The 13,373-nt window shown below is 44.3% G+C and overlaps 1 protein-coding gene across 1 annotated transcript in view; it reads left to right on the forward strand.

The window, feature by feature from the left end:
* CLTRN (collectrin, amino acid transport regulator) overlaps positions 1-13,373 on the forward strand; it is a 181,526-nt gene that overhangs the window by 88,068 nt on the left and 80,085 nt on the right. The window lies entirely within an intron of this gene.

The raw sequence follows: 13,373 nt of genomic DNA on the forward strand, positions 1-13,373 counted from the left end.
AAAATCCATGCAAAGCTGTGTGCGTGTCAGAAAAATCGATGCACAGCCCGTCCCTCACTAAAAATTCAATGCAGTGCCTCCCTCACAGCTGGATATACGCCACAGTGCATGTTCTCACCGCGGACTCTCCGCACAGCGCGTCAGAAAATTCGATGCACGGATCCTGAGCATAAAAGTCTTCAACATCCCCGCACGGACCCAAGGCTGCGCTCCCGGAATTGATGCACGGCCTTCCATGCAAGGAAAGAATCAACGCTCAACCTCTGGTGTGAGTAAAGAATCGATGCCTGGCCTCACTTGGGAGTAAGGAATCAATGCATCGCTTGCTTTTCTGATGCACCGTCTCCCTTGTTGTTATTTTTTAGGTATACCAGGTACTTAGTGCTATGACAATGCATTCATTGATTTCTGTGGATTAAGACTCTTTTTTTAAAAAAGAATCATATCTTTGTTTGTTTATGTTGTTTTTTTGTCATTTTGGTTTTGTCTGATTTAGATAAATATTGGCTATTTTTCTAAAATGGTGCAAAGTCCTTTTGTGGTATTTTTACTGTGTTACTGTGTGTGTTTTGTACAAATACTTTACACATTGCCTCTGAGATAAGCCTGACTCCTTGTGCCAAGCTACCAAGGTGGTGAGGACGGGTTATCTAAGCTGTGTATCTCCCTTACCCTGACTAGTGCGAGGGACCCTGCTTGGATAGAGTGCAAACTCACTGCCAACCAGAGACCCCATTTCTAACATAAATCATAAAGGCCAAATCACTGAAACCATTCGATATCAATGAGCATCATCACTACACATTTCAGAAACCATGATCTGGGTGCAGTAATAATGAAAAAAGGAAACAATGGTAGTGAGGAAATCATGGCTTTTGCTTTTGCCGCAAGAGCTTTGAAGGGTGTAGAATCCACTTGCCCTACCATTAAGAAGGAAGCTCTTGTTTAATGGTGGGGTACCCAATATTTGAAGATTTTCCTTTCGGGGAACCAATTTGTCCTTAGAATAGATCACAAACCTTTAGTAGATTTATTACGTACCACAGGTGGTGGTAGAGCTACTCCCCACATTGCAAAATGGCAATACTGACTTCAGAAGTTTAAGTATGCTCTTGAATATGTCACAGGAAAAAACTTTGTTGCATATTACTTATCCATGTTATCTCTGTACCCCTGAGTGTGGAGATTTCTGATTAATCTTCTCCATATGACCTTGAAATGGTGTCTGCTATTGGGTCTGTGGGTGCAGCCTTGGAAGGAGCACTTTCGGAGTTTGAATGGAAACAAACATTAATGGAAGATGATGACATACAGACAGTTATTAAGCACAGGTCCGATGGTTGGCCTGATTCTAAAGTGTTGAAAGAAAATCAAATTCCTTATATAGGAGTTCATGATGAGTTGTCTGTGTTTGATGGTGTACTATTAAGAGATGGGTTACTAGCAGTTTCTGTTGGCCTTTGCAGTAAGGTCTTAAGTTTAGTACATGAAGAACATGTAGGCAAACATACAATGAAGCACAGACTTAGGGAGGATGTCTGGTGGCCTGGTGTAGACAAGGAAGTTGAACAATTTAACAGGAGTTGTTAGTATGCCATCAGTGATAAAACACAGGTTACTATCGCTAGCCCTGTCACTCCCATAATGGTTATCACATTGATACAAAGTGTTTTTTGATATTTCGGGTCAATTTGCAGGTTTAGGAAGCACACCTAAATTTGCATTGCTTTTAGTCAATTATATTTCCAGGTGGCCTGAAATCAAGTTTGTGGAGCATGGCAATTCACAGGTCATCATCGAATTTCTTCAAGAAGTATTTCTGAGCGAAGGCTACTCTGAAGAGTTGGTCACTTACAATGGGATTCAGCTAAAATCTACAGAAATGCAGGAATTCTTGACATCTCTAGGGACCAGGCATATCAGAACTTCTCTGTACCATCCAGGCAGCAATGGACTGGTTAAGAGAGTGAGCTGCATTAATAAAGACCAGTTACAGCTAGCGTTGATTAATGGTCTAGAATAGCAATCTGTTGTCAAGGATATGTTGTGGACTATGAGAATTACTCTGCGTATTGGTACAGGAATATCGCTTTTCACTTTATTGAGAGGAAGAGTAGCTGATTCCAAGTTAAACAGAGAATGGATGGGTAGGAAGTTTATGAACTTCGATTAAATGAAATATATTGTTGACATCAGTGAGACGGTTCAAGGCAAGTACAGTACAGCGGGACAATAACATCGGACACTGGTAGTCAAGGTGGGGTACCTGGTCAGAATTAAAAAACCTGGTTATGTTCACAAGGATCGTTTACGCTTTTCTGCTTCTGTTCATATCAAGGAAGTTAAGGATCATGTGCTGGTGTTGGAAAACAGCAAGGTGTGGAATTTATCAGTTGTGTCTGTTGTCCCGAATGCAATGTCTGGATATGGTTGTGTAAGTCTGGTGTAAATGATCACACACTGGATGAGTCCAGTATTGGTTGGGAATTTGAGCACCAACCACCAGAGAGTAGACCTACAATGCTTAAGGACTTTGTGATGTAAACCATGAAATTATGTAGGGCTCTTGTTGCATTGTAATTCTTATATATATATATATATATATATATATATATATATATATATATATATATATATATATATATAAATATATAAATGTGAACAGTGAAACTCTTGTACGTGTACTGATAAATTTCAATGTACCATTTTCTCTTATGTTTTATTCTCATACAAACATTGTACTGCTCCATTTATATATTTGTTTTATATAGATTAATATATCAGGGGAATCTTTGTGGTCGCAGGGAAATCTGCACAGGTTCATGTTTCTTATTTTTATGGAGACTCTTATTTCTGAATTGTGTTTTATTGCATTGCATAGGAAAGTGCGGGTGTTGGGTTGCTGAGGGAGTGTTGGAATGTGGAGAAGTGCAATGATCAGATGAAATGTGACAATAGTGTTCTTTGTGCGGCAGGTGCTGCAGAACGCGGGACCCAGTGGTTGTGTAGCAGTTGTGTAGTGAATAAACTCCTTCAAATTGTACCTGCCTGCTTTCTTTTCAGCATACAGTTTTGATTCCAGGTTTCATGCAAATTTGACATGTAGTCAGTAATGTTAATGAGGGTCTGAATAAAATTGTGGTTTGCTAATACCTTTGGCACCATTTGACAGATTTGCATGTAAGTTGAGATACCAGAATTGGGTTTAACTTGCAAATGGAATGTGTAGCTTGCGACTGACCACATGGGAAGTCAGTGGTCTGCGCCAACACACAATTGATACATGACCAAATGCTGAGTGCAGTGGTGGTTATTCACCATGTGGGGTTGCACAGGGCACTGTGCGTGACCAAGCCCTGTAGTGAAGGCCATGCTGAATGACGGTAGGCAGCAACATGATATAGAGGCATTATCATTTATCATCACACATTTATTACATATATCCTTGCAACCACCAATAAAACATTTTGCCTTTCTATCTAAAAGCACAGTTAATATGAAGTGAAGCTTATATTTTGTGGTAATAATCACATTAATGTATGTTTAAAAAGCCTCTGAAATCCACTGAAAATCGAGTTATGGTCCAGTTAGAGTTGATAAATAAAACTGAAAACCCCCTGAATTTTCCACTGAAAGTTTGCATCACAAACCATATCTCCCACCCCTTCCAGGCAGATTACAACTCACACACCAAATGTAATGCATATTGTTAGACCTGACAGCCTTAGGGTGGTCATCCCTAACTTTTTGCCTGACTCCCTTCACTTTTTAGATACTGTTTTTGCTGGTTTTAAGACTCTGCACACTTTACCACTGCTAACCAGTGCTAAAGTGCATATGCTCTCTCCCTTTAAACATGGTAACATTGGATCATACCCAATTGGACTATTTAATTTACTTATAAGTCCCTAGTAAAGTGCACTATATGTGCCCAAGGCCTGTAGATTAAATGCTACAAGTGGGCCTGCAGCACTGATTGTGCCACCCACTTAAGTAGCCGCTTAGCTTTGTCTCAGGCCTGCCATTGCAAGGCCTGTGTGTGTAGTTTCACTGCCAATTTGACTTGGCATTTAAAAGTACTTGCCAAACCTAAAACTCCTCTTTTTCTACATATAAGACCCCCTAAGGTATGCCCTAGGTAACCCATAGGGCAGGGTGCTGTGTAGGCAAAAGGCAGGACATGTTCCTGTGTAGGTTACATGTCCTGGTAGTGTAAAACTCCTAAATTCGCTTTTACACTGTTGTGAGGCCTGCTCCCGTCAGAGGCTAACATTGGGGCTGCCCTCATACATTGTTTGAGTGGTAGCTGCTGATCCGAAAGGAGTGGGAAGGTCATATTTATTATGGCCAGAATGATGATATAAAATCCTGCTGACTGGTGAAGTTGGATTTAATATTACTATTTTAGAAATGCCACTTTTAGAAAGTGACAATTTCTCTGCATTTAAATCTTTCTGTGCCTTACAATCCACATCTGGCTGGGTTTAATTGACAGCTCCCTGTGCATTCACTCAGACACACCACAAACACAGGATACTCAGCCTCACTTGCATACATCTGCATTTTGAATGGGTCTTCCTGGGCTGGGAGGGTGGAGTGCCTGATACTTGCATTTCAAAGGACAGTAGCCTACCCTCACACAAAGGACTGCCACACCCTCTACTGGGACGCTGGCAGGCAGGATTGAACTGAAAGGGGACCTTGTGCACTTCTAAGCCACTCTTTGAAGTCTTACCCACTTCAAAGGCACATTTGGGTATTTAAGCAGGGCCTCTGCCCCTACCAACTCAGACACTTCTTGGAGAAGAAACTGGAACCAGAGCCTGCATCCTGCCAAGAAGAACTGCCTGGCTGCCCAAAGGACTCACCTGACTGCATTCTGTGAAGGACTGCTACCTTGCTGTTGCCCTGCTGCCTTGCTGCTCTCTGGCTGAGGTGAAGCTCTCCAAGGGCTTGGATAGAGCTTGCCTCCTGTTCCCTGAAGTCTCAGGACCAAAAAGACTTAGGGGGTCATTCTAACTCTGGTGGGTGGCGGAGGCCGCCCGCCAGAGTTCCCCCGCCAGAACACCGCTCCGCGGTCCGAAGACCGCCGTGGTGATTCTGTGTTTCCCGCTGGGCTGGCGGGCGACCGCCAGAAGTCCGCCCGCCAGCCCAGCGGGAAACCCCTTCCCACGAGGAAGCCGGCTCCGAATGGAGCCGGCGGAGTGGGAAGGGTGCGACGGGTGCAGTTGCACCCGTCGCGAATTTCAGTGTCTGCTAAGCAGACACTGAAATTCTTTGTGGGGCCCTCATACGGGGGCCCCTGCAGTGCCCATGCCATTGGCATGGGCACTGCAGGGGCCCCCAGGGGCCCCACGACACCCCATACCGCCATCCTGTTCCTGGCGGCCGAACCGCCAGGAACAGGATGGCTGTATGGGGTGTCGGAATCCCCATGGAGGCGCAGCAAGCTGCGCCGCCATGGAGGATTCCTTAGGGCAGCGGAAAACCGGCGGGAGACCGCCGGTTTTCCCTTTCTGACCGTGGCCAAACCGCCGCGGTCAGAATGCCCTTGAGAGCACCGCCAGCCTGTTGGCGGTGCTCTCGCGGTCGTTGACCCTGGCGGTCAATGACCGCCAGGGTCAGAATGACCCCCTTAATCTCTACAAGAAAGACTCCTTGTTCGGCGAAATTCTATGGACATCCTGCCAGAAACGACGTACAGCCTGCAACACGTTGAAAATGTCACCGCACGCCAAACCAGAACGATGCAGCCCGACTTTGCAATGAGAAGGTCGACGCAGGGCCAGCAAAGCGACCGAAAGTTCGATGCACGGCCTACTGGATGGATACACAGCCGAGCTGGAACAATGCAGCCCGACTTCCAGAGAGGAATCGACGCAGCGCCTGCCATGCAGTAGAAAATTAGACGCAACGCCCACCGGATCTACACAGCTCCTGTGACTTCATCCTGCCAGCGCAGGAAATCCACATATCGTCCCCGGGGCGTCTGAAAATCCAGCAACCCGAAGAGGATCCATGACCGAGCACCAGAAATTGACACACACCCGTGCCTGCGTGAAAACTAAATGAAACATTGCCGTGTGCGGCCCGAGAAATCAATGCACACCCCTTTGTTTCCACGCATCTCCTCCTCTGCGGTTCTTTGCGGATATTTTTCACGCGAGCCAGGTACTTTGGGCTTGAAAGAGACTTTGTTTGCTTTTAAAAGACTTAAGACACTTTATATCACTTTTCAGTGATATCTCAACATTTACTTATTGCATCTTTAATCGTTTTAACCTGCATTTATCCAGACAAATATTATATTTTTCTAAACACTGTGTGGTGTATTTTTGTAGTGCTATATGGTGTTAATGTATGATTAATTGGACAAATACTTTACACATTGCCTTCTAAGTTAAGCCTGACTGCTCAGTGCCAAGCTACCAGAGGGTGGGCACAGGATAATTTGGATTGTGTGTGACTTACCCTGACTAGAGTCAGGGTCCTTGCTTGGATAGGGGGTAACCTGACTGCCAACCAAAGACCCCATTTCAAACAAGTATGATCTCACAATATGTATCACAATAAATGTAAAGAGTTCTCACCAGATATTCAAATGTCAACACATACCCAAAAAGAAAGATCATGCTGCCACTGGTGAAATTATTTATTCCAATTGTGAAATCATCTGTTACAAAATAGGGTGTGGTTATGATCACTGCATTTAGGTGCTAATTACGATTTCTCCATCAGTGCTGGTGGAGCAAAGACCGACCTATTACAATGTTGCGCCGATTTCTGCCAGATTTCGGGCAGAAATCCAACACATTGGCCTGGCTGATGTCGTAATAGAGGCACTTTCCAACGCCGGCATTGCCACGCCAACAGGACGCTGCCCACCATATTACAATCCGTAATATGGCACAGCAGTTTCCTGCTTGGCAGTGCGGTGCCAGCGGTGGAAAGCACCGGAACCCATCCCCTCCCTGACAGCCACCTCGCCAAAGCAGGTAAGTTGATCATCCAAAAGGTGGGGGGTGTTGTGTGAATGTGAGTGGTGTCTGCATGTGTGAATAAATGCGGGGGGGCCTTTGTGTGCATTTGTGAGTGTGTATATGTCAAGGGGAGAGGTGGTGGTGTTGTGTGTGTGTGCATGTATGTTTGTGTGAATGCCGAGGGGGGAAGGGAGTGTTAGTTTGAGTGCCTCCATGAAAGTGTATGTGTCTGTTTGAGTGTGTGAATGAATGGGTCTATCTAAGTGCATGTGTGCGAGTGAATGAGTGTATCTGAGTGCGTGTGTGTGAGTGAATGGGTGTATCTGAGTGCGTGTGTGCTAGTGAATGGGTGTATCTGAGTGCAAGTGAATGGGTGTATCTGAGTGCGTGTGTGCCAGTGAATGGGTGTAGCTGAGTACATGTGTACGAGTGAATCGGTGTATCTGAGTGCGTGTGTGTGAGTGAATGGCTGTATCTGAGTGCGTGTTTGGGTGTGAGTGTTTTGGGGTGTATGTAAGTGAATGCGTGGGTGAGTGGGGGGTGCGTGAATGTAAGTGTGTGGTCATGTGGGGATGTGTCTGCCGGCAACAGTAATGGAGATTCCGATCACCAGGTCCATGACAGCCAGCATTTTTGTGGCAGTGCGACTGCCATCAAAATGCAGGCGGTCTGCCGAGTCGTAATACCGATGACGGTATTACGACTACCACCGGGTTGGAAGTGCTCACCTCTGGCCCGATGGTAGGAGGGGCATTCAGGTGGTTTGGCTTTGGTCAATCCGCCAAAGTCGTAATATGGCGGTCTTTACCGCCACCACAAGTCTGCCAGTCCAAGGACCTCCAGACTCGTAATGAGGGCCTTGGTGTGTGCTGTTACCAATGCAATGCCTGGAAATCATGAAGACTTTGCCTAAAGCAAATGTGTTAGGGAAGCAGAGCTGAGGCATCATATTTCATTGCAGGTGGAGGTGGGAGAAGTCAAAGCTGGCGTGATGATTGGTTGAAAGCCAAGGAGATGGTAGCATCAAGGAGAAAATGCATGCCTTTTGTTGTTTTTATACATTATAGTTTTCATTGTGTGTTTTTTTGTTTTTGTACTGTTGAATAGTGTTCTGTTTTGCTTTTTGGCATGTTTTAATATGTTCTTTGGTTAGTATTGCAGTTGTGTTGTTGAGGTGGGCTGTTGTCCTGTGCACTAAGAGCAGTTGTATGGTTGTGCCTTGTTCTTTGTTTTGTAGTTCTGTTGTTGTGCACGTCGTGCTGACCTTGTTGCATTAGGTTGCTTTTCTCAGATGTTGCTATTGTGTTTCATACTGTAGACAGTTATTGTGTTTTGTGTTGTTGTGTTTTAGTGCCCTGTTATAGGCATGTGTTGTATTATTATGAAGCTGTATTGTTATTGGTAGGTGTTGTTTGTAGTGTTTCATTGTTGCATTGTGTTTTTGTGCTTGAGGGTCTTTTGAGAGTCTGAGACTGGATGGCAGTACCCTGCCTCCACAAACAGGAAATTGTAAAGTAATGTCTGTGAAATAGTTGTGTTAGATGTGTATTGTACGAAGAGGCACATACATGAAGATGTTTGAGGGCGAACATGAAACAAGCAGCTTTTTCTGGGAGGCTGCCAGTGGCGGCTCCTCCGTCAGGGCGGAGGAGTATCGCCCCCTCCTCCCCCGCCAGCAGCAGCAGCTGCAAACCCTTCAATACAAAATGATAATAAACTATGTTTATTGTCGTTTTGTATTCAAGGGGGGGGCACAGACTGTGCTGAGCACTGAGGGGAGTGCACTGTGCACTTCCCTCAGAGCGCATGTGTGTTTAGTTGGCAATCTCAGGCCGGACAAACACACATGCACAGTGTGCTCGCTCCAGCCCGGTCTCTGCTCTGAGCAGTGCCAGGATTGGCCGCAGGGCACGCTGGGAGCCTGTGCCTGCAGTCGACTCGAGGACGGAGGAGTGGAGCAGCGGAACACAGAATTAAGGTAAGTTTTAAAAAAATTATTTAATTTTATTTTTCCCCCAAACCCCCCTCCAAACTCTGTGCCACCTTGCTCCTTTTCCCTCCCACAAGCTGTCACTGGAGGCTGCATAACCACAAATCTCTGCAGAGCGGAAAACACTTCTGTTTTATTACCATGAGTAATACAGTATCTTATTTAGCATTGGAATGAGCAGGAATGAACACGTAAATGTGTGTTGACAGGCTTGTTTAAAATGTATACCTTTCATAATTAGCTGTAATATTCCAAAGTGAAATAGTCATGTGACACAACGTCATACAATTAATGAATTGTAAGATATTGTAAACTGTGACTTAGTTTTACTTTGTGTGATAAAAAAGAGCAATACATTTAGAGTGAATTTATGATGGAATAAAGCAACTGTAGAGACATATATTACATAATGGCAATGCCTAGTGTGCAGTTATGGTTAAGCCTGAATTTCTTTTGAAAAAGCTTCTTTGTTTTCTTAATAACTTTGTGCTGTTCAATGAATCTGCACTAAACTTCCCAACAAAAAAGAACTGCATGCAATTTGGGTTTGGCATGCCACATTATTTGGAAATAAGATAAGAATGTTTACAGGTTAGATCCACTCCATGCTTAATTATCAAGCAATAGTAGAATTAGGTACTGTTGCAGATCTTTTTCTGACCCTTGCATGCTTAAAATGTATATTCTCATCCATTGTCTTTAGATTCTTGTGACAAACAGGTACCGTGGGCAATGCTCATTAAACAAATGTATTCACAAGACTCCAATGCCTTATGCATAAAAATCACATTTACATAGTCCTTGCATTCCTTTTGTAACATTATTGGCATATTTAGCTTACATACAGGTCCCTAGTACATGGTACACAGTGTACACAGGACACACGCGGCCTGTAAGTTAAATGTCTCTAATGGACTGCAGCATTTTTTGTGTCACCACTGCAGTGATAGGATGAAAATGGCTCTAGTTCTGCCAGTGCATAATATTAAAAAGAAGGACATTTTTTTTTCTCCATTTTACATGTCCTGGCAGTGAAAAATCACCATTGTCATTTAGTCCCTTGGCTAACATGCAATTACACTGGCACAACCTCTAAGTGCTAACTTCCATTTGACAATACCAAAAATAGTACTTCAAGGTGCTAATTAATTGTTACATTAAACCTGACTTGCTTAAGTGAAATTTAAGATAACTCTTAATATAAATATGACTTTAGAAAGTCACCACTTTATTGCCCAAAGTTTCTAGTAGTTGTAGCTGATTAACTACTTCAGTTGTCACTTGTGATATCCTGCTGCCCCCCTGCCAGGAGGTATGAATGGCTCCCAGTAGAGGGGAACAAAAGGCCTTTTGGTGGATGAATGTGTGACCTCCTCCTGGCAAGGTGGCCAGAAGGCTGTAGCCACTGATGGTCAAGCTTCTAGGGCCAGCTGCCTCTCACAAGCAAATGCGAGTGACACTTTACTCAGCCCACTCCTTTGTCTAGAGACAGGCTGGTATCCCTTCTAAAGCGTGTAAACCTGTTGCAAAACAGGTTTTCCAGGAGGAGTTTCTCTTTATACTTGACAAACCTCAGGGGTGTGCCCATAGCTCTGGCCAAGTGAGGAAAATTTCCGACATCTTGGATTTAGGCAGAGAGATGCACTGTAGATTGTTTAGTGCCAATCTCCCAGAAAGTAATGTAAGAGTAGTTAGGGTTGCACATGAGAATTCTACCCTTTTTTGTTAGGGGTCCTCCACACCCACAAACTTCAAACTGATGTAAAAGTGGCACCCTTTGGTACCAGCCTCCGAAAGAACAGTAGAATGACTGCACCTGCTGTACCTGTGGACCTCAGAAAGAAAGACTGCACCAAGGAGAACTGCACCTCCTGAACCAAAGGCAAGACTTCAGAAAGATAGGACTGCCTCTGTTGCTAAAATGGTGAATAGAGATCCCAAAGCCTGGACCTGCTCCCACTTGTGCCAAGGACCAGAAAGTGGACTCCAAGGGCTAGGTAGCTAGCCTTCTGTTAAGCTCCAGCAACACAAAAGCTAAAGATGCCCTGCATCTGCAAGTACCCAGCTGCCCAGTTACAACTGAATTTGCTCTTCAACCTGCGGGGGAAGTCCTATCCTGCAAGAGGTGCCCCTAGGTCCTAGACCCTTAGCTGTTTCTAGAGTGTACACTTTCTCCTTAAAAGAAAAGCAACTTGTGAGCCTAGACCTCAAAACAAATGCTTTCCCAGGCTACTCACGTCAAACTGGTCTTTGACTGCAAAGGACTCCGCCAAAGAGTCCCCTCAATGAAGAAAAGAGACAGAAAAGTTTCTTAGTGGAAGATAAGAATTCGATTATGGCCATCCTGGCTTTTGCATCAGACTGGCGCTCCATCATGATCAGCCTGAAACTTTGATTTTGACCAGGACCATTGCATTCGAGGCTCATAGACTACCACTACAAGTGAAAAACAGGGATTTATGAAACATCGGAGTGAATTGCAGTGATTTATACAGACCTTTAAAAATCATAACTCCGGTTCCCCACATCATATTTTTGTCATTTGGTTCCGATTTAAATATAAAAATATATACTGTGTTTTAAAATTGGAGTGGGAATTATATTGTGCAGTGTTTCTTACATGTTTCCTGTTTTGATACTGGTAAACGCTTTACACGCTTTACACTTGTTCTGCTTCAAGTTAAGCCTGACTGCTCTCAGCCACAGGTACCCAGGACCGAGCTAAGGTTTAAATCAACATAACCTAAACGGAAACAGAACAGTTACATTATTAGTTGGTGAGGTTTTATTCTTTCTTCCCGCACGGGTAATTTTGCTTTAGTCGACCCAACCCCTACATTCCTTGGTATAACATCAGCCAAGGGCTTAGAATCTTTTGGGCACTGCTTGAGGGTTAAGACTTGATCTTCCAGAAGCCACCAGCAGGGTCCAGGGCAGATCAAGTTTAAACTGGTCATCTGAGCTCAGCATAGATTTGGCCTTCTTGCAGCTTTTTTATTCCTGGTGCAGAACAGGAGGCTAGCCAACTAGCCCATGGAGTCCAATCTTCTGTCCTGGGTACATGTGGGGAGAAGGCCCAGTCCTCAGGGTTTCTCTCCACAGGTTCAACAGCCGGTTCAGTCCTTCTTCTGTCTTCCACAGGTCCAGGGGTGTTCTGAAGAGGGTACTACTTTTATGCCCAGTGCCAACCTGTGGGTGGGGAGACTCCTGGCCACCCCCTAGCCAGGGGTTCTCATACCCACTTTTGCAGCATTTCCTATGTGTTTTACTGTAAAGTTGCCCACTGTGCAACTCTGTACATAAAACCAGTATAGCACATCCTTTGTTCCCTTGTGCAGAGCTCTGGATATACCCCTGATGTCGTCTACAGAAAGACAAAACTCTCCCTACCAACCAGGTCTGAAAAAGGTTTTCCCTCCACTGGGATTGGTGCCACTACTTGGACAATTGTATGAGTAGGCCTACTTGTGAGGTAAATCTCCCCATGAAAGGGATGGCCTTTTGTATTGACACTTCCCCTCATGCCCTCCTGTTAAGAGGAGGTCACACCTCCTCCCAGCCAAGGCCGTCCGTTGTCCCTTTACTTGTAGCACAATAGGTGCTGCAGTTTATTAGTGGCATTTAACTTGCAGTCCCTGGATACACAGAGTACCATATATTAGGGTCTTGTAGTTAAGTTAAATATCCATATTGGGGATTCACCATTTCTACATGTTTTTGGGGACTGAACACATACACTGGGTGCTCGAAAACAGTACCCCAGTGTTCAGTATCCATACACCACCAATGAAATCTATCAAAATGTAGGTGGGTTGCTACTCAAAAAGGGCATGTTGTTACACTTTGTTGTCCAAATATTTTTTTTTTAAATAGGTAGAAACCTGTCGGGGATCAGAGGCTTTTCTGTTCATGTAGCTAACGGCCTCAAGACGTTTCTTATTACTAATTAGAAGAAAACAGTGTGCTGCCCTTTATTACAGAATTGTTTTAATGTGGTGTTTACAAGAATTGGCCTACTTCTCTTCTAGATTGCAATGGGCTCCAGACATAGCAATCAGTATAGTAGTTCCTTAAAGCCTGAACCATCACTGGTGATTCCACTGTGACAATTGTTTAGATACAGTGAAATTAATCATTTTTCAGTTTGCAGAGTGGGAATTTTGCTATTCTTTTTGCATGTCAGGTTTCAATCTGTAGTTGAATCTGTTGTGAAACCTTATCCTTCCTTTTCATTGGAAAGTGTTGTCAAGCTACAGCAGTTCACTGTTACATGAAGGGGAGAATGGGAAATATGAAAGAGAAAAAACACAGCACAGGCTCAGCTCGGTCTTTGGGCCATGACTTGGTGCCCAGTACTTAGAAATTCAAAATGGGGAATCCTAGCTGTGCTCGTAGATTGTGTA

Source organism: Pleurodeles waltl, chromosome 8 (genome assembly GCF_031143425.1).
Source record: "Pleurodeles waltl isolate 20211129_DDA chromosome 8, aPleWal1.hap1.20221129, whole genome shotgun sequence".
Lineage (NCBI taxonomy): Eukaryota > Metazoa > Chordata > Amphibia > Caudata > Salamandridae > Pleurodeles > Pleurodeles waltl.